This window comes from Mesoplodon densirostris, chromosome 4 (genome assembly GCF_025265405.1).
Source record: "Mesoplodon densirostris isolate mMesDen1 chromosome 4, mMesDen1 primary haplotype, whole genome shotgun sequence".
Taxonomy (NCBI): Eukaryota; Metazoa; Chordata; class Mammalia; order Artiodactyla; family Ziphiidae; genus Mesoplodon; species Mesoplodon densirostris.
In genome coordinates, this window is record NC_082664.1 from 113,749,687 (window position 1) to 113,773,805 (window position 24,119).

A 24,119-nucleotide genomic window follows, 5' to 3' on the forward strand; every position below is an offset into this window, starting at 1 on the left:
CATACTCATGTACTGCCAAAGCCATCCCCTTCGTGGGCAGCTGATGCCAGCACATCACGAACAGGACGCATTCTTGGGAAGACGTGGCCAGCTCCTGCAACCCAATCATGACAGCCCATCCCACGACATCACACAGGACATGTCCTCATGATGCCTTGCCATCTTCTGCAGGCCAGCAGCCACCACGCAGGCTTCAATGCAGCACTCGGTCCTAACCCCACTCCACGATGACCCACTTAGTGCCAAAACTCTGTCGGGAGCTGCAGTGGAGTAGCCGACATGGGCAATACCTAGCCCTAATCCATCAGCTCCCTTCCGTTGAAGACCAACCCCAGCCCACACCCACCCACTGCTCCATCCCCACCGGGCACTAAAGAACTTCAACGCGCCAAAACAAATGACAGAGAGGGACACAAGCCTGGCCTGAGGCTCCAGGCTCCAACGAGCGATGCTTCCTCATTTTGGCTTCCAGAAATAGCCCCCGAAGCTGCATGCACAAATGTGATCCTGGCCAAAGCAGACCTTTCCAAGCTGCAAGCTTACTGGGCCTACACCAGCACACACTCCGACTCTGAAGACCAGCAGGAGAGCCTTCCCCCTCGCATGCCCTCAACGGTCTTTCAGCAGGGACCTAATATGCGTAGATGACCCAGCTTATGGGCAGACACAGTGGACCCCCAGATAGGAGCACCTCGAATTCTGGAACCCTGGTGTGTGTTTGCATGCAGGTCAGAAGGGGACGCTGGCCCTCACTCCTCACTCTCCCCTACCCCCGAGAGACGAATCGTGCTGGACCTCAGATTCGATGAGGAGACGGTAGAGTGTTCTCACTCATTTTGTTCAGATTTTCCAAGGAATGCATACAAGGGTGTCACCATCGATCCAAGCACAGGCTGGGACGCTGCAGAACACAACCGGGCATGCCGTGGGGGTCTGAAGAGGAGAGATGACCTCGGAGTACTCCAAAACCCTGGGGAATCCACAGCCCTCAGGTCACTCAGAAAGAGCAACAGTCAGTCCACTCTTGCAGCCACTGGGACGGTCTGAGGAAAACCTCATATCCAATGGCACATCTTAGGGTGGGTGAAAGCCTACCTTCCTGAGTTAGCCAGAGCCACGCATAGAAACAGGCCCCTGTGTCATTTTTCCACTTTTCCTTAGCACCTGCAGTCATCAGCCAACGCGTAGGTCTTCTTGTCTTTGCCGACGGCCAGCCTTGTCCAGCAGCTGCACCTGAGAACTGGAGATAAATCAGGCAGGCTTCAGAATTGGACCGGGGTACTCAGAGATCATGATTCATGAGAATTTTTACCTGGGCTTCAGCTCGGAATCTGCCTCCCAAAGACGTCTACATTTATAGAGAACTCAATGTTTGTCTGACAGCACGACTGCAGGAATTAAGGCATGTACGTTGGCCGGTACGTGAGAGGGTATATTTTTGTTTTCACGCATGTGCGCGGGTGTGATTGTTACTGCACATGAGGACGCGCTTGTGGGCGTCTTTGTGTGCCTCTGAATCCGCATCTTGCTCTCTGTGTGTTCCTGTGGCCCTCTCCTGAGACCTCGAACCATAAAAGCCAGAGTTTATACACAGCGTCCTGGATTTGGACCCCCCGACTGAATGGAGAAAGACCTCTTCAAGCTTCAACAGACTGAATGTGAACTTTGAAACCCAGGGCGTTTTGACATAGGCCACGGACTTCCACTCTTCCACAGCCAAGCCTTCTGACCAACGCACAAACACCTGACGAGACCTGCTTTCCGACCGTGGGTGTAACATAAAGATGGACCCAGAAATCCTGCAACCTAGTAGAATATGTAATGTGCACTTGGGGCCACTCCCATCATTTTTAGGAGCAAGGAAACCTCCTATGGGCGGGCCGACCTGCGACTGGCTACAGGCAAGATGCAGGCCGGCACCTCTCAAGGGGCTAACGAAATTCGGCCCAACTGCCAATTGTTGCCAACTATGACAAATCACTTTGCGAGGACCCAGGGGAATGCCCACCACAGGAAGTGGTGGGCTTCAGTAACCAAGACCCACGTTCAAACCCCACTGCGGAAACTAGGCTAGCTTCCCAGGCACGTGTTGCCAGCATCCAGACACCAGGTTTGCCGGCCCTGAACCCGGAGGAAACACTCAAATTCTTGACAGTGTTGTCCTACGTGCCCTCCTCCTGCCCACCGGGTAAGTCGAACCTACTGGAAGCCATAGACATCATTCAAACACGGGGTCACTGTATACCAGGTATGGCAGACTGCAAACACGACTGCTTTGATGACACTGACCATACGCCATGCATCCTGGCACTTCTTCACTGACAGAGTGACACTACCAAGAACCTCCCAGAGATCAAAGGCACTCTCCCCGAGGACCACAGACCGATTTCCAATGGAAGAACTCTGCTTCGCGAGGGGACCTGCAAGCTTCAAAGGGCACAGTGGCTGTCCACGGCAGCGCACCTGGCATCGGAACACTAAACGCATCTCTGCTCCGCCAACGCACTGCTCCAGATAAACCACTAGCTATCCAAAACTCCTCCATGCCACAAGGGCTGGCCGCATCATGCCCTCTCGGAGAAACACTTTCGCTTTGCACATTCCAAAACAAGGAAACAAAGTGGCCAAAGGGCATGTTCGCATAACCCAAATACCCCCAAGTTGAGCGGCACAGACGCTTCAACATGTCCAACTTCTCGGCGTCCCGCAAGACACCCTTTGGGCGACATTCCTCCGGCAACGGGATCACAACTCTACGCAGGTTAAGTACGTAACCGCATCCTCATGTACTGCCAAAGCCATCCCCTTCGTGGGCAGCTGATGCCAGCACATCACGAACAGGACGCATTCTTGGGAAGACGTGGCCAGCTCCTGCAACCCAATCATGACAGCCCATCCCACGACATCACACCGGACATGTCCTCATGATGCCTTGCCATCTTCTGCAGGCCAGCAGCCACCACGCAGGCTTCAATGCAGCACTCAGTCCTAACCCCACTCCACGATGACCCACTTAGTGCCAAAACTCTGTCGGGATCTGCAGTGGAGTAGCCGACATGGGCAATACCTAGCCCTAATCCATCAGCTCCCTTCCGTTGAAGACCAACCGCAGCCCACACCCACCCACTGCTCCATCCCCACCGGGCACTAAAGAACTTCAGCGCGCCAAAACAAATGACAGGGAGGGACACAGGCCTGGCCTGAGGCTCCAGACTCCAACCAGGGATGCTTCCTCATTATGGCTTCCAGAAATAGCCCCCGAAGCTGCATGGACAAACGTGATCCTGGCCAAAGCACACCTTTCCAAGCTGCAAGCTTACTGGGACTACACCAGCACGCACTCCGACTCTGAAGACCAGCAGGAGAGACTTCCCCCTCGCATGCCCTCAACGGTCTTTCAGCAGGGACCTAATATGCGTAGATGACCCAGCTTATGGGCAGACACAGTGGACCCCCAGATAGGAGCACCTCGAATTCTGGAACCCTGGTGTGTGTTTGCATGCAGGTCAGAAGGGGACGCTGGCCCTCACTCCTCACTCTCCCCTACCCCCGAGAGATGAAACGTGCTGGACCTCAGATTCGATGAGGAGACGGTAGAGTGTTCTCACTCATTTTGTTCAGATTTTCCAAGGAATGCATACAAGGGTGTCACCATCGATCCAAGCACAGGCTGGGACGCTGCAGAACACAACCGGGCATGCCGTGGGGGTCTGAAGAGGAGAGATGACCTCGGAGTACTCCAAAACGCTGGGGAATCCACAGCCCTCAGGCCACTCAGAAAGAGCAACAGTCAATCCACTCTTGCAGCCATTTGGACCGTCTGAGGAAAACCTCATATCCAATGGCACATCATAGGGTGGGTGAAAGCCTACCTTCCTGAGTTAGCCAGAGCCACGCGTAGCAACATGCCCCCGTGTCATTTTTCCACTTTTCCTTAGCACCTGCAGTCATCAGCCAACGCGTAGGTCTTCTTCTCTTTGCCGACGGCCAGCCTTGTCCAGCATCTGCACCTGAGAACTGGACATAAATCAGGTAGGCTTCAGAATTGGACCGGTGTACTCAGAGATCATGATTCATGAGAATTTTTACCTGGGCTTGAGCTCGGACCCTGCCTCCCAAGGACGTCTACCTTTACAGAGAACTCAATGTTTGTCTGACAGCACGACTGCAGTAAGTAAGGCGTGTACATTGGCCAGTACGTGAGAGGGTATATTTTTGTTTTCACGCATGTGCGCGTGTGTGACTGTTACTGCACACGACGACGTGCTTGTGGGCTACTTTTTATGCCTCTGAATCCGCATCTTGCTCTCTGTGTGTCCCTGTGGCCCTCTCCTGAGACCTCGAACCATAAAAGCCAGAGTTTATACACAGCGTCCTGGATTTGGACCCCCCACTGAATGGAGAAAGACGTCTTCAAGCTTCAACAGACTGAATGTGAACTTTGAAACCCAGGGGGGTTTCAAATGGGCCAAGGACTTCAACTATTCCACAGCCAAGCCTTCTGACCAACGCACAAACACCTGACGAGACCTGCTTTCCAACCGTGGGTGTAACATATAGATGGACCCAGAAATCCTGCAACCTAGTAGAATATGTAATGTGCACTTGGGGGCACTCCCATCATTTTTAGGAGCAAGGAAACCTCCTATGGGCGGGCCGACCTGCGACTGGCTACAGGCAAGATGCAGCCCGGCACCTCTCAAGGGGCTAACGAAATTCGGCCCAACTGCCAATTGTTGCCAACTATGCCAAATCACTTTGCGAGGACCCATGGGAATGCCCACCACAGGAAGTGGTGGGCTTCAGTAACCAAGACCCACGTTCAAACCACACTGCGGAAACTAGGCTAGCTTCCCAGGCACGTGTTGCCAGCATCCAGCCACCAGGTTTGGCGGCCCTGAACCCGGAGGAAACACTCAAATTCTTGACAGTGTTGTCCTACGTGCCCTCCTCCTGCCCACCGGGTAAGACGAACCTACTGGAAGCCACAGACATCATTTAAACTCGGGGTCACTGTATACCAGGGATGGCAGACCGCAAACACGACTGCTTTGATGACACTGACCATACCCCATGCATCCTGGCACTTCTTCACTGACAGAGTGACACTACCGAGAACCTCCCAGAGATCAAAGGCACTCTCCCCGAGGACCACAGACCGATTTCCAATGGAAGAACTCTGCTTCGCGAGGGGACCTGCAAGCTTCAAAGGGCACAGTGGCTGTCCACGGCAGTGCACCTGGCATCGGAACACTGAACGCATCTCTGCTCCGCCAACGGACTGCTCCAGATAAACCACTAGCTATCCAAAACTCCTGCGTGCCACAAGGGCTGGCCAAATCATGCCCTCTCGGAGAAACACTTTCGCTTTGCATATTCCCAAACAAGGAAACAAAGTGGCCAAAGGGCATGTTCGCATAACCCAAATACCCCCAAGGTGAGCGGCACAGACGCTTCAACATGTCCAACTTCTCGGTGTCCTGAAAGACACCCTTTGGGCGACATTCCTCCGGCAACGGGATCACAACTCTACGCAGGTTAAGTACGTAACCGCATCCTCATGTACTGCCAAAGCCATCACCTTCGTGGGCAGCTGATGCCAGCACATCACGAACAGGACGCATTCTTGGGAAGACGTGGCCAGCTCCTGCAACCCAATCATGACAGCCCATCCCACGACATCACACAGGACATGTCCTCATGATGCCTTGCCATCTTCTGCAGGCCAGCAGCCACCACGCAGGCTTCAATGCAGCACTCGGTCCTAACCCCAGTCCACGATGACCCACTTAGTGCCAAAACTCTGTCGGAAGCTGCAGTGGAGTAGCCGACATGGGCAATACCTAGCCCTAATCCATCAGCTCCCTTCCGTTGAAGACCAACCCCAGCCCACACCCACACACTGCTCCATCCCCACCGGGCACTAAAGAACTTCAACGCGCCAAAACAAATGACAGAGAGGGACACCTGCCTGGCCTGAGGCTCCAGGCTCCAACCAGGGATGCTTCCTCATTTTGGCTTCCAGAAATAGCCCCCGAAGCTGCATGCACAAACGTGATCCTGGCCAAAGCACACCTTTCCAAGTTGCAAGCTTACTGGGCCTACACCAGCACACACTCCGACTCTGAAGACCAGCAGGAGAGCCTTCCCCCTCGCATGCCCTCAATGGTCTTTCAGCAGGGACCTAATATGCGTAGATGACCCAGCTTATGGGCAGACACAGTGGACCCCCAGATAGGAGCACCTCGAATTATGGAACCCTGGTGTGTGTTTGCATGCAGGTCAGAAGGGGACGCTGGCCCTCACTCCTCACTCTCCCCTACCCCCGAGAGACGAAACGTGCTGGACCTCAGATTCGATGAGGAGACGGTAGAGTGTTCTCACTCATTTTGTTCAGATTTTCCAAGGAATGCATACAAGGGTGTCATCATTGATCCAAGCACAGGCTAGGACGCTGCAGAACACAACCGGGCATGCAGTGGGGGTCTGAAGAGGAGAGATGACCTCGGAGTACTCCAAAACCCTGGGGAATCCACAGCCCTCAGGCCACTCAGAAAGAGCAACAGTCAATCCACTCTTGCAGCCACTGGGACCGTCTGAGGAAAACCTCATATCCAATGGCACATCATAGGGTGGGTGAAAGCCTACCTTCCTGAGTTAGCCAGAGCCACGCATAGCAACATGCCCCCGTGTCATTTTTCCACTTTTCCTTAGCACCTGCAGTCATCAGCCAACGCGTAGGTCTTCTTCTCTTTGCCGACGGCCAGCCTTGTCCAGCAGCTGCACCTGAGAAGTGGACATAAATCAGGCAGGCTTCAGAATTGGACCGGTGTACTCAGAGATCATGATTCATGAGAATTTTTACCTGGGCTTGAGCTCAGACCCTGCCTCCCAAGGACGTCTACCTTTACAGAGAACTCAATGTTTGTCTGACAGCACGACTGCAGGAAGTAAGGCATGTACGTTGGCCGGTACGTGAGAGGGAATATTTTTGTTTTCACGCATGTGCGCGTGTGTGACTGTTACTGCACACGACGATGCGCTTGCGGGCTTCTTTGTGTGCCTCTGAATCCGCATCTTGGTCTCTGTGTGTCCCTGTGGCCCTCTCCTGAGACCTCGAACCATAAAAGCCAGAGTTTATACACAGCGTCCTGGATTTGGACCACCCCACTGAATGGAAAAAGACCTCTTCAAGCTTCAACAGACTGAATGTGAACTTTGAAACCCAGGGGGCTTTGAAATAGGCCAAGGACTTCCACTCTTCCACAGCCAAGCCTTCTGGCCAACGCACAAACACCTGACGAGACCTGCTTTCCGACCGTGGGTGTAACATATAGATGGACCCAGAAATCCTGCAACCTAGTAGAATATGTAATGTGCACTTGGGGGCACTCCCATCATTTTTAGGAGCAAGGAAACCTCCTATGGGCGGGCCGACCTGCGACTGGCTACAGGCAAGATGCAGCCCGGCACCTCTCAAGGGGCTAACGAAATTCGGCCCAACTGCCAAATGTTGCCAACTATGACAAATCACTTTGCGAGGACCCATGGGAATGCCCACCACAGGAATTGGTGGGCTTCAGTAACCAAGACTCACGTTCAAACCCCACTGTGGAAACTAGGCTAGCTTCCCAGGCACGTGTTGCCAGCATCCAGCCACCAGGTTTGGCGGCCCTGAACCCGGAGGAAACACTCAAATTCTTAACAGTGTTGTCCTACGTGCCCTCCTCCAGCTCACCGGGTAAGTCGAACCTACTGGAAGCCACAGACATCATTCAAACACGGGTTCACTGTATACCAGGGATGGCAGACCGCAAACACGACTGCTTTGATGACACTGACCATACGCCATGCATCCTGGCACTTCTTCACTGACAGAGTGACACTACCGAGAACCTCCCAGAGATCAAAGGCACTCTCCCTGAGGACCACAGACCGATTTCCAATGGAAGAACTCTGCTTCGCGAGGGGACCTGCAAGCTTCAAAGGGCACAGTGGCTGTCCACGGCAGCGCACCTGGCATCGGAACACTGAACGCATCTCTGCTCCGCCAATGGACTGCTCCAGATAAACCACTAGCTATCCAAAACTCCTGCGTGCCACAATGGCTGGCCGCATCATGCCCTCTCGGAGAAACACTTTCGCTTTGCACATTCCCAAACAAGGAAACAAAGTGGTCAAAGGGCATGTTCGCATAACCCAAATACCCCCAAGGTGAGCGGCAGAGACGCTTCAACATGTCTAACTTCTCGGCGTCCCGCAAGACACCCTTTGCGCGACATTCCTCCGGCAACGGGATCACAGCTCTACGCAGGTTAAGTACGTAAACACATCCTCATGTACTGCCAATGCCATCCCCTTCGTGGGCAGCTGATGCCAGCACATCACGAACAGGACGCATTCTTGGGAAGACGTGGCCAGCTCCTGCAACCCAATCATGACAGCCCATCCCACGACATCACACAGGACATGTCCTCATGATGCCTTGCCATCTTCTGCAGGCCAGCAGCCACCACGCAGGCTTCAATGCAGCACTCGGTCCTAACCCCACTCCACGATGACCCACTTAGTGCCAAAACTCTGTCGGGATCTGCAGTGGAGTAGCCGACATGGGCAATACCTAGCCCTAATCCATCAGCTCCCTTCCGTTGAAGACCAACCGCAGCCCACACCCACCCACTGCTCCATCCCCACCGGGCACTAAAGAACTTCAGCACGCCAAAACAAATGACAGGGAGGGACACTGGCCTGGCCTGAGGCTCCAGACTCCAACCAGGGATGCTTCCTCATTTTGGCTTCCAGAAATAGCCCACGAAGCTGCATGCACAAACGTGATCCTGGCCAAAGCAGACCTTTCCAAGCTGCAAGCTTACTGGGCCTACACCAGCACGCACTCCGACTCTGAAGACCAGCAGGAGAGCCTTCCCCCTCGCATGCCCTCAACGGTCTTTCAGCAGGGACCTAATATGCGTAGATGACCCAGCTTATGGGCAGACACAGTGGACCCCCAGATAGGAGCACCTCGAATTCTGGAACCCTGGTGTGTGTTTGCATGCAGGTCAGAAGGGGACGCTGGCCCTCACTCCTCACTCTCCCCTACCCCCGAGAGACGAAACGTGCTGGACCTCAGATTCGATGAGGAGACGGTAGAGTGTTCTCACTCATTTTGTTCAGATTTTCCAAGGAATGCATACAAGGGTGTCACCATCGATCCAAGCACAGGCTGGGACGCTGCAGAACACAACCGGGCATGCCGTGGGGGTCTGAAGAGGAGAGATGACCTCGGAGTAATCCAAAACCCTGGGGAATCCACAGCCCTCAGGTCACTCAGAAAGAGCAACAGTCAGTCCACTCTTGCAGCCACTGGGACGGTCTGAGGAAAACCTCATATCCAATGGCACATCTTAGGGTGGGTGAAAGCCTACCTTCCTGAGTTAGCCAGAGCCACGCATAGAAACAGGCCCCCGTGTCATTTTTCCACTTTTCCTTAGCACCTGCAGTCATCAGCCAACGCGTAGGTCTTCTTGTCTTTGCCGACGGCCAGCCTTGTCCAGCAGCTGCACCTGAGAACTGGAGATAAATCAGGCAGGCTTCAGAATTGGACCGGGGTACTCAGAGATCATGATTCATGAGAATTTTTACCTGGGTTTCAGCTCGGAATCTGCCTCCCAAAGACGTCTACATTTATAGAGAACTCAATGTTTGTCTGACAGCACGACTGCAGGAATTAAGGCATGTACGTTGGCCGGTACGTGAGAGGGTATATTTTTGTTTTCACGCATGTGCGCGGGTGTGATTGTTACTGCACATGAGGACGCGCTTGTGGGCGTCTTTGTGTGCCTCTGAATCCGCATCTTGCTCTCTGTGTGTTCCTGTGGCCCTCTCCTGAGACCTCGAACCATAAAAGCCAGAGTTTATACACAGCGTCCTGGATTTGGACCCCCCGACTGAATGGAGAAAGACCTCTTCAAGCTTCAACAGACTGAATGTGAACTTTGAAACCCAGGGCGTTTTGACATAGGCCACGGACTTCCACTCTTCCACAGCCAAGCCTTCTGACCAACGCACAAACACCTGATGAGACCTGCTTTCCGACCGTGGGTGTAACATAAAGATGGACCCAGAAATCCTGCAACCTAGTAGAATATGTAATGTGCACTTGGGGCCACTCCCATCATTTTTAGGAGCAAGGAAACCTCCTATGGGCGGGCCGACCTGCGACTGGCTACAGGCAAGATGCAGGCCGGCACCTCTCAAGGGGCTAACGAAATTCGGCCCAACTGCCAATTGTTGCCAACTATGACAAATCACTTTGCGAGGACCCAGGGGAATGCCCACCACAGGAAGTGGTGGGCTTCAGTAACCAAGACCCACGTTCAAACCCCACTGCGGAAACTAGGCTAGCTTCCCAGGCACGTGTTGCCAGCATCCAGACACCAGGTTTGCCGGCCCTGAACCCGGAGGAAACACTCAAATTCTTGACAGTGTTGTCCTACGTGCCCTCCTCCTGCCCACCGGGTAAGCCGAACCTACTGGAAGCCATAGACATCATTCAAACACGGGGTCACTGTATACCAGGTATGGCAGACTGCAAACACGACTGCTTTGATGACACTGACCAAACCCCATGCATCCTGGCACTTCTTCACTGACAGAGTGACACTACCGAGAACCTCCCAGAGATCAAAGGCACTCTCCCCGAGGACCACAGACCGATTTCCAATGGAAGAACTCTGCTTCGCGAGGGGACCTGCAAGCTTCAAAGGGCACAGTGGCTGTCCACGGCAGCGCACCTGGCATCGGAACACTAAACGCATCTCTGCTCCGCCAAGGCACTGCTCCAGATAAACCAATAGCTATCCAAAACTCCTGCGTGCCACAAGGGCTGGCCGCATCATGCCCTCTCGGAGAAACACTTTCGCTTTGCACATTCCCAAACAAGGAAACAAAGTGGCCAAAGGGCATGTTCGCATAACCCAAATACCCCCAAGGTGAGCGGCACAGACGCTTCAACATGTCTAACGTCTCGGCGTGCCGCAAGACACCCTTTGGGCGACATTCCTCCTGCAACGGGATCACAGCTCTACTCAGGTTAAGTACGTAACCGCATCCTCATGTACTGCCAAAGCCATCCCCTTCGTGGGCAGCTGATGCCAGCACATCACGAACAGGACGCATTCTTGGGAAGACGTGGCCAGCTCCTGCAACCCAATCATGACAGCCCATCCCACGACATCACACAGGACATGTCCTCATGATGCCTTGCCATCTTCTGCAGGCCAGCAGCCACCACGCAGGCTTCAATGCAGCACTCGGTCCTAACCCCACTCCACGATGACCCACTTAGTGCCAAAACTCTGTCGGGATCTGCAGTGGAGTAGCCGACATGGGCAATACCTAGCCCTAATCCATCAGCTCCCTTCCGTTGAAGACCAACCCCAGCCCACACCCACCCACTGCTCCATCCCCACCGGGCACTAAAGAACTTCAACGAGCCAAAACAAATGACAGGGAGGGACACAGGCCTGGCCTGAGGCTCCAGGCTCCAACCAGGGACGCTTCCTCATTTTGGCTTCCAGAAATAGCCCCCGAAGCTGCATGCACAAATGTGATCCTGGCCAAAGCACACTTTTCCAAGCTGCAAGCTTACTGGGCCTACACCAGCACACACTCCGACTCTGAAGACCAGCAGGAGAGCCTTCCCCCTCGCATGCCCTCAACGGTCTTTCAGCAGGGACCTAATATGCGTAGATGACCCAGCTTATGGGCAGACACAGTGGACACCCAGATAGGAGCACCACGAATTCTGGAACCCTGGTGTGTGTTTGCATGCAGGTCAGAAGGGGACCTACATGCCTACAGGCCCTCCTCCTGCCCACTGGGTAAGTCGAACCTACTGGAAGCCACAGACATCATTCAAACACGGGGTCACTGTATACCAGGGATGGCAGACCGCAAACACGACTGCTTTGATGACACTGACCATACGCCATGCATCCTGGCACTTCTTCACTGACAGAGTGACACTACCGAGAACCTCCCAGAGATCAAAGGCACTCTCCCCGAGGACCACAGACCGATTTCCAATGGAAGAACTCTGCTTCGCGAGGGGACCTGCAAGCTTCAAAGGGCACAGTGGCTGTCCACAGCAGCGCACCTGGCATCAGAACACTGAACGCATCTCTGCTCCGCCAACGGACTGCTCCAGATAAACCACTAGCTGTCCAAACCTCCTGCGTGCCACAAGGGCTGGCCGCATCATGCCCTCTCGGAGAAACACTTTCGCTTTGCACATTCCCATACAAGGAAACAAAGTGGCCAAAGGGCATGTTCGCATAACCCAAATACCCCCAAGGTGAGCGGCACAGACGCTTCAACATGTCCAACTTCTCGGCGTCCCACAAGACACCCTTTGGGCGACATTCCTCCGGCAACGGGATCACAACTCTACGCAGGTTAAGTACGTAACCGCATACTCATGTACTGCCAAAGCCATCCCCTTCGTGGGCAGCTGATGCCAGCACATCACGAACAGGACGCATTCTTGGGAAGACGTGGCCAGCTCCTGCAACCCAATCATGACAGCCCATCCCACGACATCACACAGGACATGTCCTCATGATGCCTTGCCATCTTCTGCAGGCCAGCAGCCACCACGCAGGCTTCAATGCAGCACTCGGTCCTAACCCCACTCCACGATGACCCACTTAGTGCCAAAACTCTGTCGGGATCTGCAGTGGAGTAGCCGACATGGGCAATACCTAGCCCTAATCCATCAGCTCCCTTCCGTTGAAGACCAACCGCAGCCCACACCCACCCACTGCTCCATCCCCACCGGGCACTATAGAACTTCAGCGCGCCAAAACAAATGACAGGGAGGGACACTGGCCTGGCCTGAGGCTCCAGACTCCAACCAGGGATGCTTCCTCATTTTGGCTTCCAGAAATAGCCCCCGAAGCTGCATGCACAAACGTGATCCTGGCCAAAGCAGACCTTTCCAAGCTGCAAGCTTACTGGGCCTACACCAGCACGCACTCCGACTCTGAAGACCAGCAGGAGAGCCTTCCCCCTCGCATGCCCTCAACGGTCTTTCAGCAGGGACCTAATATGCGTAGATGACCCAGCTTATGGGCAGACACAGTGGACCCCCAGATAGGAGCACCTCGAATTCTGGAACCCTGGTGTGTGTTTGCATGCAGGTCAGAAGGGGACGCTGGCCCTCACTCCTCACTCTCCCCTACCCCCGAGAGACGAAACGTGCTGGACCTCAGATTCGATGAGGAGACGGTAGAGTGTTCTCACTCATTTTGTTCAGATTTTCCAAGGAATGCATACAAGGGTGTCACCATCGATCCAAGCACAGGCTGGGACGCTGCAGAACACAACCGGGCATGCCGTGGGGGTCTGAAGAGGAGAGATGACCTCGGAGTACTCCAAAACCCTGGGGAATCCACAGCCCTCAGGTCACTCAGAAAGAGCAACAGTCAGTCCACTCTTGCAGCCACTGGGACGGTCTGAGGAAAACCTCATATCCAATGGCACATCTTAGGGTGGGTGAAAGCCTACCTTCCTGAGTTAGCCAGAGCCACGCATAGAAACAGGCCCCCGTGTCATTTTTCCACTTTTCCTTAGCACCTGCAGTCATCAGCCAACGCGTAGGTCTTCTTGTCTTTGCCGACGGCCAGCCTTGTCCAGCAGCTGCACCTGAGAACTGGAGATAAATCAGGCAGGCTTCAGAATTGGACCGGGTTACTCAGAGATCATGATTCATGAGAATTTTTACCTGGGCTTCAGCTCGGAATCTGCCTCCCAAAGACGTCTACATTTATAGAGAACTCAATGTTTGTCTGACAGCACGACTGCAGGAATTAAGGCATGTACGTTGGCCGGTACGTGAGAGGGTATATTTTTGTTTTCACGCATGTGCGCGGGTGTGATTGTTACTGCACATGAGGACGCGCTTGTGGGCGTCTTTGTGTGCCTCTGAATCCGCATCTTGCTCTCTGTGTGTTCCTGTGGCCCTCTCCTGAGACCTCGAACCATAAAAGCCAGAGTTTATACACAGCGTCCTGGATTTGGACCCCCCGACTGAATGGAGAAAGACCTCTTCAAGCTTCAACAGACTGAATGTGAACTTTGAAACCCAGGGCGTTTTGACATAGGCCACGGACTTCCACTCTTCCACAGCCAAGCCTTCTGACCAACGCACAAACACCTGACGAGACCTGCTTTCCGACCGTGGGTGTAACATAAAGATGGACCCAGAAATCCTGCAACCTAGTAGAATATGTAATGTGCACTTGGGGCCACTCCCATCATTTTTAGGAGCAAGGAAACCTCCTATGGGCGGGCCGACCTGCGACTGGCTACAGGCAAGATGCAGCCCGTCACCTCTCAAGGGGCTAACGAAATTCGGCCCAACTGCCAATTGTTGCCAACTATGACAAATCACTTTGCGAGGACCCAGGGGAATGCCCACCACAGGAAGTGGTGGGCTTCAGTAACCAAGACCCACGTTCAAACCCCACTGCGCAAACTAGGCTAGCTTCCCAGGCACGTGTTGCCAGCATCCAGACACCAGGTTTGGCGGCCCTGAACCCGGAGGAAACACTCAAATTCTTGACAGTGTTGTCCTACGTGCCCTCCTCCTGCCCACCGGGTAAGTCGAACCTACTGGAAGCCATAGACATCATTCAAACACGGGGTCACTGTATACCAGGTATGGCAGACTGCACACACGACTGCTTTGATGACACTGACCATACCCCATGCATCCTGGCACTTCTTCACTGACAGAGTGACACTACCGAGAACCTCCCAGAGATCAAAGGCACTCTCCCCGAGGACCACAGACCGATTTCCAATGGAAGAACTCTGCTTCGCGAGGGGACCTGCAAGCTTCAAAGGGCACAGTGGCTGTCCACGGCAGCGCACCTGGCATCGGAACACTAAACGCATCTCTGCTCCGCCAACGCACTGCTCCAGATAAACCACTAGCTATCCAAACCTCCTGCGTGCCACAAGGGCTGGCCGCATCATGCCCTCTCGGAGAAACACTTTCGCTTTGCACATTCCCAAACAAGGAAACAAAGTGGCCAAAGGGCATGTTCGCATAACCCAAATACCCCCAAGGTGAGCGGCACAGACGCTTCAACATGTCCAAATTCTCGGCGTCCCGCAAGACACCCTTTGGGCGACATTCCTCCGGCAACGGGATCACAACTCTACGCAGGTTAAGTACGTAACCGCATACTCATGTACTGCCAAAGCCATCCCCTTCGTGGGCAGCTGATGCCAGCACATCACGAACAGGACGCATTCTTGGGAAGACGTGGCCAGCTCCTGCAACCCAATCATGACAGCCCATCCCACGACATCACACAGGACATGTCCTCATGATGCCTTGCCATCTTCTGCAGGCCAGCAGCCACCACGCAGGCTTCAATGCAGCACTCGGTCCTAACCCCACTCCACGATGACCCACTTAGTGCCAAAACTCTGTCGGGAGCTGCAGTGGAGTAGCCGACATGGGCAATACCTAGCCCTAATCCATCAGCTCCCTTCCGTTGAAGACCAACCCCAGCCCACACCCACCCACTGCTCCATCCCCACCGGGCACTAAAGAACTTCAACGTGCCAAAACAAATGACAGAGAGGGACACAGGCCTGGCCTGAGGCTCCAGGCTCCAACCAGCGATGCTTCCTCATTTTGGCTTCCAGAAATAGCCCCCGAAGCTGCATGCACAAACGTGATCCTGGCCAAAGCACACCTTTCCAAGCTGCAAGCTTACTGGGCCTACACCAGCACACACTCCGACTCTGAAGACCAGCAGGAGAGCCTTCCCCCTCGCATGCCCTCAATGGTCTTTCAGCAGGGACCTAATATGCGTAGATGACCCAGCTTATGGGCAGACACAGTGGACCCCCAGATAGGAGCACCTCGAATTCTGGAACCCTGGTGTGTGTTTGCATGCAGGTCAGAAGGGGACGCTGGCCCTCACTCCTCACTCTCCCCTACCCCCGAGAGAATAATCGTGCTGGACCTCAGATTCGATGAGGAGACGGTAGAGTGTTCTCACTCATTTTGTTCAGATTTTCCAAGGACTGCATACAAGGGTGTCACCATCGATCCAATCACAAGCTGGGACGCTGCAGAACACAACCGGGCATGCCGTGGGGGTCTGAAGAGGAGAGATGACCTCGGAGTACTCCAAAACCCTGGGGAATCCACAGCCCTCAGGCCACTCAGAAAGAGCAACAGTCAATCCACTCTTGCAGCCACTGGGACCGTCTGAGGAAAACCTCATATCCAATGGCACATCATCGGGTGGGTGAAAGCCTACCTTCCTGAGTTAGCCAGAGCCATGCGTAGCAACATGCCCCCGTGTCATTTTTCCACTTTTCCGTAGCACTTGCAGTCATCAGCCAACGGGTTCGTCTTCTTCTCTTTGCCGACGGCCAGCCTTGTCCAGCAGCTGCACCTGAGAACTGGACATAAATCAGGCAGGCTTCAGAATTGGACCGGTGTACTCAGAGATCATGATTCATGAGAAATTTTACCTGGGCTTGAGCTCGGACCCTGCCTCCCAAGGACGTCTACCTTTACAGAGAACTCAATGTTTGTCTGACAGCACGACTGCAGGAAGTAAGGCATGTACGTTGGCCGGTACGTGAGAGGGTATATATTTGTTATCACGCATGTGCACGTGTGTGACTGTTACTGCACACGACGATGCGCTTGTGGGCTTCTTTGTGTGCCTCTGAATCTGCATCTTGCAATCTTTGTGTCGCTGTGGCCCTCTCCTGACACCTCGAACCATAAAAGCCAGAGTTTATACACAGCGTCCTGGATTTGGACCCCCCCACTGAATGGAGAAAGACCTCTTCAAGCTTCAACAGACTGAATGTGAACTTTGAAACCCAGGGTGCTTTGAAATAGGCCACGGTCTTCCACTCTTCCACAGCCAAGCCTTCTGACCAACGCACAAACACCTGACGAGACCTGCTTTCCGACCGTGGGTGTAACATATAGATGGACCCAGAAATCCTGCCACCTAGTAGAATATGTAATGTGCACTTGGGGCCACTCCCAGCATTTTTAGGAGCAAGGAAACCTCCTATGGGCGGGCCGACATGCGACTGGCTACAGGCAAGATGCAGCCCGGCACCTCTCAAGGGGCTAACGAAATTCGGCCCAACTGCCAATTGTTGCCAACTATGACAAATCACTTTGCGAGGACCCATGGGAATGCCCACCACAGGAAGTGGTGGGCTTCAGTAACCAAACCCACGTTCAAACCCCACTGCGGAAACTAGGCTAGCTTCCCAGGCACGTTTTGCCAGCATCCAGCCACCAGGATTGGCGGCCCTGAAACCGGAGGAAACACTCAAATTCTTGACAGTGTTGTCCCACGTGTCCTCCTCCTGCCCACCGGGTATCTCGAACCTACTGGAAGCCACAGACATCATTCAAACACGGGGTCACTGTATACCAGGGATGGCAGACCGCAAACACGACTGCTTTGATGACACTGACCATACCCCATGCATCCTGGCACTTCTTCACTGACAGAGTGACACTACAGAGAACCTCACAGAGATCAAAGGCACTCTCCCCGAGGACCACAGACCGATTTCCAATGGAAGAACTCTGCTTCGCGAGGGGACCTGCAAGCTTCAAAGGGCACAGTGGCTGTCCACGGCAGCGCACCTGGCATCGGAACACTGAACGCATCTCTGCTCCGCCAACGGACTGCTCCAGATAAACCACTAGCTATCCAAAACACCTACATGCCACAAGGGCTGGCCGCATCGTGACTTCTCGGAGAAACACTTTCGCTTTGCACATTCCCAAACAAGGAAACAAAGTGGCCAAAGGGCATGTTCGCATAACCCAAATACCCCCAAGGTGAGCGGCACAGACGCTTCAACATGTCTAACTTCTCGGCATCCCGCAAGACACCCTTTGGGCGACATTCCTCCGGCAACGGGATCACAACTCTACGCAGGTTAAGTACGTAACCGCATCCTCACGTACTGCCAAAGCCATCCCCTTCGTGGGCAGCTGATGCCAGCACATCACGAACAGGACTCATTCTTGGGAAGACGTGGCCAGCTCCTGCAATCCAATCATGACAGCCCATCCCACGACATCACACAGGACATGTCCTCATGATGCCTTGCCATCTTCTGCAGGCCAGCAGCCACCACGCAGGCTTCAATGCAGCACTCGGTCCTAACCCCACTCCACGATGACCCACTTAGTGCCAAAACTCTGTCGGGAGCTGCAGTGGAGTAGCCGACATGGGCAATACCTAGCCCTAATCCATCAGCTCCCTTCCGTTGAAGACCAACCCCAGCCCACACCCACCCACTGCTCCATCCCCACCGGGCACTAAAGAACTTCAAGGCACCAAAACAAATGACAGGGAGGGACAAAGGCCTGGCCTGAGGCTCCAGGCTCCAACCAGGGACGCTTCCTCATTTTGGCTTCCAGAAATAGCCCCCGAAGCTGCATGCACAAACGTGATCCTGGCCAAAGCACACCTTTCCAAGCTGCAAGCTTACTGGGCCTACACCAGCACGAACTCCGACTCTGAAGACCAGCAGGAGAGCCTTCCCCCTCGCATGCCCTCAACGGTCTTTCAGCAGGGACCTCATATGCGTAGATGACCCAGCTTATGGGCAGACACAGTGGACCCCCAGATAGGAGCACCTCGAATTCTGGAACCCTGGTGTGTGTTTGCATTCAGGTCAGAAGGGGACGCTGGCCCTCACTCCTCACTCTCCCCTACCCCCGAGAGACGAAACGTGCTGGACCTCAGATTCGATGAGGAGACGATAGAGTGTTCTCACTCATTTTGTTCAGATTTTCCAAGGAATGCATACAAGGGTGTCATCATTGATCCAAGCACAGGCTAGGACGCTGCAGAACACAACCGGGCATGCAGTGGGGGTCTGAAGAGGAGAGATGACCTCGGAGTACTCCAAAACCCTGGGGAATCCACAGCCCTCAGGCCACTCAGAAAGAGCAACAGTCAATCCACTCTTGCAGCCACTGGGACCGTCTGAGGAAAACCTCATATCCAATGGCACATCATAGGGTGGGTGAAAGCCTACCTTCCTGAGTTAGCCAGAGCCACGCATAGCAACATGCCCCCGTGTCATTTTTCCACTTTTCCTTAGCACCTGCAGTCATCAGCCAATGCGTAGGTCTTCTTCTCTTTGCCGACGGCCAGCCTTGTCCAGCAGCTGCACCTGAGAAGTGGACATAAATCAGGCAGGCTTCAGAATTGGACCGGTGTACTCAGAGATCATGATTCATGAGAATTTTTACCTGGGCTTGAGCTCAGACCCTGCCTCCCAAGGACGTCTACCTTTACAGAGAACTCAATGTTTGTCTGACAGCACGACTGCAGGAAGTAAGGCATGTACGTTGGCCGGTACGTGAGAGGGAATATTTTTGTTTTCACGCATGTGCGCGTGTGTGACTGTTACTGCACACGACGATGCGCTTGCGGGCTTCTTTGTGTGCCTCTGAATCCGCATCTTGGTCTCTGTGTGTCCCTGTGGCCCTCTCCTGAGACCTCGAACCATAAAAGCCAGAGTTTATACACAGCGTCCTGGATTTGGACCCCCCCACTGAATGGAAAAAGACCTCTTCAAGCTTCAACAGACTGAATGTGAACTTTGAAACCCAGGGGGCTTTGAAATAGGCCAAGGACTTCCACTCTTCCACAGCCAAGCCTTCTGGCCAACGCACAAACACCTGACGAGACCTGCTTTCCGACCGTGGGTGTAACATATAGATGGACCCAGAAATCCTGCAACCTAGTAGAATATGTAATGTGCACTTGGGGGCACTCCCATCATTTTTAGGAGCAAGGAAACCTCCTATGGGCGGGCCGACCTGCGACTGGCTACAGGCAAGATGCAGCCCGGCACCTCTCAAGGGGCTAACGAAATTCGGCCCAACTGCCAAATGTTGCCAACTATGACAAATCACTTTGCGAGGACCCATGGGAATGCCCACCACAGGAATTGGTGGGCTTCAGTAACCAAGACTCACGTTCAAACCCCACTGTGGAAACTAGGCTAGCTTCCCAGGCACGTGTTGCCAGCATCCAGCCACCAGGTTTGGCGGCCCTGAACCCGGAGGAAACACTCAAATTCTTGACAGTGTTGTCCTACGTGCCCTCCTCCAGCTCACCGGGTTAGTCGAACCTACTGGAAGCCACAGACATCATTCAAACACGGGTTCACTGTATACCACGGATGGCAGACCGCAAACACGACTGCTTTGATGACACTGACCATACGCCATGCATCCTGGCACTTCTTCACTGACAGAGTGACACTACCGAGAACCTCCCAGAGATCAAAGGCACTCTCCCTGAGGACCACAGACCGATTTCCAATGGAAGAACTCTGCTTCGCGAGGGGACCTGCAAGCTTCAAAGGGCACAGTGGCTGTCCACGGCAGCGCACCTGGCATCGGAACACTGAACGCATCTCTGCTCCGCCAATGGACTGCTCCAGATAAACCACTAGCTATCCAAAACTCCTGCGTGCCACAATGGCTGGCCGCATCATGCCCTCTTGGAGAAACACTTTCGCTTTGCACATTCCCAAACAAGGAAACAAAGTGGTCAAAGGGCATGTTCGCATAACCCAAATACCCCCAAGGTGAGCGGCAGAGACGCTTCAACATGTCTAACTTCTCGGCGTCCCGCAAGACACCCTTTGCGCGACATTCCTCCGGCAACGGGATCACAGCTCTACGCAGGTTAAGTACGTAAACACATCCTCATGTACTGCCAATGCCATCCCCTTCGTGGGCAGCTGATGCCAGCACATCACGAACAGGACGCATTCTTGGGAAGACGTGGCCAGCTCCTGCAACCCAATCATGACAGCCCATCCCACGACATCACACAGGACATGTCCTCATGATGCCTTGCCATCTTCTGCAGGCCAGCAGCCACCACGCAGGCTTCAATGCAGCACTCGGTCCTAACCCCACTCCACGATGACCCACTTAGTGCCAAAACTCTGTCGGGATCTGCAGTGGAGTAGCCGACATGGGCAATACCTAGCCCTAATCCATCAGCTCCCTTCCGTTGAAGACCAACCGCAGCCCACACCCACCCACTGCTCCATCCCCACCGGGCACTAAAGAACTTCAGCACGCCAAAACAAATGACAGGGAGGGACACTGGCCTGGCCTGAGGCTCCAGACTCCAACCAGGGATGCTTCCTCATTTTGGCTTCCAGAAATAGCCCCCGAAGCTGCATGCACAAACGTGATCCTGGCCAAAGCAGACCTTTCCAAGCTGCAAGCTTACTGGGCCTACACCAGCACGCACTCCGACTCTGAAGACCAGCAGGAGAGCCTTCCCCCTCGCATGCCCTCAACGGTCTTTCAGCAGGGACCTAATATGCGTAGATGACCCAGCTTATGGGCAGACACAGTGGACCCCCAGATAGGAGCACCTCGAATTCTGGAACCCTGGTGTGTGTTTGCATGCAGGTCAGAAGGGGACGCTGGCCCTCACTCCTCACTCTCCCCTACCCCCGAGAGACGAAACGTGCTGGACCTCAGATTCGATGAGGAGACGGTAGAGTGTTCTCACTCATTTTGTTCAGATTTTCCAAGGAATGCATACAAGGGTGTCACCATCGATCCAAGCACAGGCTGGGACGCTGCAGAACACAACCGGGCATGCCGTGGGGGTCTGAAGAGGAGAGATGACCTCGGAGTACTCCAAAACCCTGGGGAATCCACAGCCCTCAGGTCACTCAGAAAGAGCAACAGTCAGTCCACTCTTGCAGCCACTGGGACGGTCTGAGGAAAACCTCATATCCAATGGCACATCTTAGGGTGGGTGAAAGCCTACCTTCCTGAGTTAGCCAGAGCCACGCATAGAAACAGGCCCCCGTGTCATTTTTCCACTTTTCCTTAGCACCTGCAGTCATCAGCCAACGCGTAGGTCTTCTTGTCTTTGCCGACGGCCAGCCTTGTCCAGCAGCTGCACCTGAGAACTGGAGATAAATCAGGCAGGCTTCAGAATTGGACCGGGGTACTCAGAGATCATGATTCATGAGAATTTTTACCTGGGTTTCAGCTCGGAATCTGCCTCCCAAAGACGTCTACATTTATAGAGAACTCAATGTTTGTCTGACAGCACGACTGCAGGAATTAAGGCATGTACGTTGGCCGGTACGTGAGAGGGTATATTTTTGTTTTCACGCATGTGCGCGGGTGTGATTGTTACTGCACATGAGGACGCGCTTGTGGGCGTCTTTGTGTGCCTCTGAATCCGCATCTTGCTCTCTGTGTGTTCCTGTGGCCCTCTCCTGAGACCTCGAACCATAAAAGCCAGAGTTTATACACAGCGTCCTGGATTTGGACCCCCCGACTGAATGGAGAAAGACCTCTTCAAGCTTCAACAGACTGAATGTGAACTTTGAAACCCAGGGCGTTTTGACATAGGCCACGGACTTCCACTCTTCCACAGCCAAGCCTTCTGACCAACGCACAAACACCTGACGAGACCTGCTTTCCGACCGTGGGTGTAACATAAAGATGGACCCAGAAATCCTGCAACCTAGTAGAATATGTAATGTGCACTTGGGGCCACTCCCATCATTTTTAGGAGCAAGGAAACCTCCTATGGGCGGGCCGACCTGCGACTGGCTACAGGCAAGATGCAGCCCGTCACCTCTCAAGGGGCTAACGAAATTCGGCCCAACTGCCAATTGTTGCCAACTATGACAAATCACTTTGCGAGGACCCAGGGGAATGCCCACCACAGGAAGTGGTGGGCTTCAGTAACCAAGACCCACGTTCAAACCCCACTGCGCAAACTAGGCTAGCTTCCCAGGCACGTGTTGCCAGCATCCAGACACCAGGTTTGGCGGCCCTGAACCCGGAGGAAACACTCAAATTCTTGACAGTGTTGTCCTACGTGCCCTCCTCCTGCCCACCGGGTAAGTCGAACCTACTGGAAGCCATAGACATCATTCAAACACGGGGTCACTGTATACCAGGTATGGCAGACTGCAAACACGACTGCTTTGATGACACTGACCATACCCCATGCATCCTGGCACTTCTTCACTGACAGAGTGACACTACCGAGAACCTCCCAGAGATCAAAGGCACTCTCCCCGAGGACCACAGACCGATTTCCAATGGAAGAACTCTGCTTCGCGAGGGGACCTGCAAGCTTCAAAGGGCACAGTGGCTGTCCACGGCAGCGCACCTGGCATCGGAACACTGAACGCATCTCTGCTCCGCCAACGCACTGCTCCAGATAAACCACTAGCTATCCAAAACTCCTGCGTGCCACAAGGGCTGGCCGCATCATGCCCTCTCGGAGAAACACTTTCGCTTTGCACATTCCCAAACAAGGAAACAAAGTGGCCAAAGGGCATGTTCGCATAACCCAAATACCCCCAAGGTGAGCGGCACAGACACTTCAACATGTCTAACGTCTCGGCGTGCCGCAAGACAACCTTTGGGCGACATTCCTCCTGCAACGGGATCACAGCTCTACTCAGGTTAAGTACGTAACCGCATCCTCATGTACTGCCAAAGCCATCCCCTTCGTGGGCAGCTGATGCCAGCACATCACGAACAGGACGCATTCTTGGGAAGACGTGGCCAGCTCCTGCAACCCAATCATGACAGCCCATCCCACGACATCACACAGGACATGTCCTCATGATGCCTTGCCATCTTCTGCAGGCCAGCAGCCACCACGCAGGCTTCAATGCAGCACTCGGTCCTAACCCCACTCCACGATGACCCACTTAGTGCCAAAACTCTGTCGGGATCTGCAGTGGAGTAGCCGACATGGGCAATACCTAGCCCTAATCCATCAGCTCCCTTCCGTTGAAGACCAACCCCAGCCCACACCCACCCACTGCTCCATCCCCACGGGGCACTAAAGAACTTCAACGCGCCAAAACAAATGACAGGGAGGGACACTGGCCTGGCCTGAGGCTCCAGGCTCCAACCAGGGACGCTTCCTCATTTTGGCTTCCAGAAATAGCCCCCGAAGCTGCATGCACAAATGTGATCCTGGCCAAAGCACACCTTTCCAAGCTGCAAGCTT

At 54.0% G+C, this 24,119-nt stretch overlaps 8 non-coding genes across 8 annotated transcripts; all 8 read right to left on the reverse strand.

Annotated features, from left to right (window-relative positions):
* Positions 1–791: 791 nt before the first annotated feature.
* Positions 792–884, reverse strand: LOC132489470 (small nucleolar RNA SNORD116). The gene has a single exon (XR_009531880.1). It is a non-coding gene; the product is annotated as a small nucleolar RNA SNORD116 (small nucleolar RNA).
* A 2,684-nt stretch (positions 885–3,568) lies between these two features.
* On the reverse strand, positions 3,569–3,661 carry LOC132489471 (small nucleolar RNA SNORD116). Its single transcript, XR_009531881.1, has one exon. It is a non-coding gene; the product is annotated as a small nucleolar RNA SNORD116 (small nucleolar RNA).
* A 2,683-nt stretch (positions 3,662–6,344) lies between these two features.
* On the reverse strand, positions 6,345–6,437 carry LOC132490118 (small nucleolar RNA SNORD116). Its single transcript, XR_009532478.1, has one exon. It is a non-coding gene; the product is annotated as a small nucleolar RNA SNORD116 (small nucleolar RNA).
* Positions 6,438–9,121: 2,684 nt separating this feature from the next.
* On the reverse strand, positions 9,122–9,214 carry LOC132489472 (small nucleolar RNA SNORD116). The gene has a single exon (XR_009531882.1). It is a non-coding gene; the product is annotated as a small nucleolar RNA SNORD116 (small nucleolar RNA).
* A 4,048-nt stretch (positions 9,215–13,262) lies between these two features.
* LOC132489473 (small nucleolar RNA SNORD116) lies at positions 13,263–13,355 on the reverse strand. Its single transcript, XR_009531883.1, has one exon. It is a non-coding gene; the product is annotated as a small nucleolar RNA SNORD116 (small nucleolar RNA).
* Positions 13,356–16,039: 2,684 nt separating this feature from the next.
* On the reverse strand, positions 16,040–16,132 carry LOC132489558 (small nucleolar RNA SNORD116). The gene has a single exon (XR_009531963.1). It is a non-coding gene; the product is annotated as a small nucleolar RNA SNORD116 (small nucleolar RNA).
* A 2,683-nt stretch (positions 16,133–18,815) lies between these two features.
* LOC132490130 (small nucleolar RNA SNORD116) lies at positions 18,816–18,908 on the reverse strand. The gene has a single exon (XR_009532489.1). It is a non-coding gene; the product is annotated as a small nucleolar RNA SNORD116 (small nucleolar RNA).
* A 2,684-nt stretch (positions 18,909–21,592) lies between these two features.
* LOC132489475 (small nucleolar RNA SNORD116) lies at positions 21,593–21,685 on the reverse strand. The gene has a single exon (XR_009531885.1). It is a non-coding gene; the product is annotated as a small nucleolar RNA SNORD116 (small nucleolar RNA).
* Positions 21,686–24,119: the final 2,434 nt, after the last annotated feature.